Genomic DNA, 3,172 nt, shown 5'->3' with positions numbered 1-3,172 from the left:
TACCAAGTCCTTTTTTTAAAATACGTCGGCATCAATGGCTGTTTTCAAGGAACTAACAATGCAGATTTCAGAGTGGTGATCAACTTGAAAGCTTCTTTCTTTGTGTGTATTTTTTAACACCAGCTATTCATGCAGTGTAAGATTATTAAAAGAGTAATGGAAAATTGTTCCCTAGAAAGTTAATTCATCTTTGACAAAGATATAAATGCAAGGGATTACATGCAGTCCCACAGCCCGGCAACTGGAACACACGTATTAAGCGTATTTTCAGATACATGAAGGAAACCAAATCTTTATAAAGATAAAATCAAAAAAATGATAGAAATGTTCAGCAACGTCTGTGGAAAAAGAAATAAGGTTAATATATTCATGAGTTACGACGAAATATTATTGGAATTGGTTTATTATTGTCACATGTATCAAGGTACAGTGAAAAAACCTTGTCTTACGTACCGTTATCAACCTTAATCATCAAATCTTTTTCTCCACAAGTTGCTGCCTAACCTTAGCCGTATTTTCTGGTTTTATTTCAGATTCCCAGCATCTGCAGAATTTTACTCAAGGTAAATTGGTAAAATTGTCACATGTCCCAAAGTAGTAAAAATAACTTTGTTTTGCATGCCATCCATACAGATCACTTCATTACACAGTGCATTGAGGTAGTACAAGGGAAAACAATAACAGAATGCAGAATAAAGTGTTGGAGTTACAGAGAAACTGCAGTGCAGGCAGACGATAAGGTGCAAGGGCCACAACGAGGTAGATTGAGAGGTCAAGAGTCCATCTTGTACTATTGTACCTGCCTCAAGGACTTCCTCTGGCAGCTCATTCCATATATTCACCACCCTCTGGGTGAAAATGTTGCCCCTCAGGTCCCTTTCAAAATTTTCCCCTCACCCATTTACACAGGACATTATAAATTGGCATCAGGATTGGCACAACATCGTGGGCTGAATGGCCTGTCCAGTGCCGTACTGTTCTAATCGCATGAGGGGACCGGTCATTGGTCTTATAACAGCAGGATAGAAACTGTCCTTGAGCCGATTATGATGTAGCAGTACACCAAGTCCTCATTATCCACTGACTATCCACGGGCCCACATACTCACCAGGTTGGTCGTGTATAGCAGGGAATGTTGGTGAACATCATGCATTCCTCTAGAACCCTCTGCTGAGGTGTCAGTGAATCCCACGTGCCACGAGACAGATGGAGTTGATGTCGTGTTGGCCAGTGAAATATCAACAGTCAGCACATGGCCACAGGCGTGGTCGAGAACACAGGAGATCAACAACGTGTGTGGGTTTGTGGCCTGTGCCGAGGTCCACAGTGCTTGTTTTGAAGTTGCTCTATCCGTGGAGGGGTTGACTGCTGGCAACATTGCAGCCTTGGTGTCACTGCCATAGCTGGAGTGGTATCCTCAATTTTTTTTTGTTATCTACGGAATGTCGTTTCCCATCCTTCGTGAATAATAAGGACTTGTGCAAAGCAGAACATTAGTTTTCAAGTTCTCCATCACTGCTTGACCGGCTGAGTTCCTCCAGCTCCTTTGTGTGTTGCTCTAGGTTCCCAGCATCTGCAGTCTTGTGTCCCCATAAAAAAGGCCAAGGAATGGCCTTACAGGTGCCTTAGTTTATGAAGGGGTTTAACATTTTACAATAAAGTGCCCATTTGAACTGACAAGGCAGTTGAAAACTAGTGGCAGCAGCATAAGATAGTTACTAATAAATGCATTAGGGAACTCAATGGAAGCTTCATCACTGAAATCGAGAACAATGGGGAACACAGTTGGTAGATGAACCCAAAACATTAACTGTTTCTCCTCCCACAGATGCTGCCTGACCTGCCGAGTATTTCCAGTACTTTCTGTTTTTACACAAGGAAGACTGGTCTGTTCTATGGAAATAGCAGAGACTCGATGGGCTGGGTGGCCTCTGCGCTGTTATGATTCATTATTTCCATGGAAGAATGGCAAAAATTTGGAATGCACTCCCAGGGGGAAGGGCCGAGGGAGATGCACAAGGATAACCTAGGCAGGCATGGAAATAGCAAGGCAAGACTACAGGGTTAGAGCAGGTTTGGAAAGAAGCTTACGGAGCATAAATATTATCTCAGCTCAGTACGGATAGAGTTAAAGACTATTAGTTGGAAAACTTCTATCACCATCATTCCAATAGGTTCCAGGCACAATATATATCCAACCAACACCTCAGTATAAAACAATTGAGAATTTTTCTTCATTGGTATAAAATTCTAAATAGATTTAAACTGCATCCTGATGTAGTCATCAACCTGAAATGTTAACTCTTTCTCGCTCCATGCACAGAATCAGAACAGTTACAACACAAGGATGTCATCAGCCCACTGATGTTGGCTGATTTCTGAGCATTTCCAGTTTTTATTTCAGATTTCCAGCATCCACAGAAATATATTTGTGTTAGTCATAGTGTTACACAGCACAGAAGCAGGTCCCTCAGCCTACCTCGTCCATGCCGACCACCTAAGCTAGGACCATTTGCCCATGTTTGGCTCATATCCCTCTGAACCTTTCCTATCCATGTATTTATCCAGATGTCTTTTAAATGTTGTTATTGTACCTGCCTCAACCACTTCCTCTGGCAGCTTGTTCCATATACTCACCACCCTCTGTGTGATAAAGTTGCCCCTCAGGTCCCTTTTAAATCTTTCCCCTCTCAACTTAAACCTACACCCTCTAGTTTTTGATTCCCTTTCCCTGGGGAAAAAGACTGCATTTTTGCTATCTATGCCTCTCATGATTTTAAACAACATTTATAGGGTCACCCCTCAGTCTCCTACACTCCAAGGAGTAAATTCTTAGCTTGCCCAACCTCTCCCAATAACTCAGGGCCTCGAGTCCTGGCAACATTCTCATAAATCTAAGATATTTTATACTTGATTTGTTTATCAGCCCACCCTGCTGCCCAGTTATTTTGGGGCAGACTCTTTCTTGCTGTTATTGCCTGAACTTGAATTGAAAATCCAGCTGCTATGATGCATTTGCAATAAATACCACAAACAAACAAAATCCAGTGTTTCGGTGCTTGTCCACACACACAGGATTTGGACACAAAACTTCACAGAAAGGACTCCATGAAATGAAACAGCCTGTGAATTAGCGCTAGTCACTTCCACTAAATAATACTGCAGTCAAGAG

The sequence above is a fragment of the Pristis pectinata genome, chromosome 26 (assembly GCF_009764475.1).
Source record: "Pristis pectinata isolate sPriPec2 chromosome 26, sPriPec2.1.pri, whole genome shotgun sequence".
Lineage (NCBI taxonomy): Eukaryota > Metazoa > Chordata > Chondrichthyes > Rhinopristiformes > Pristidae > Pristis > Pristis pectinata.
The sequence above is the reverse complement of the archived record's forward strand: the minus strand, read 5'-3'. Positions refer to the sequence as shown.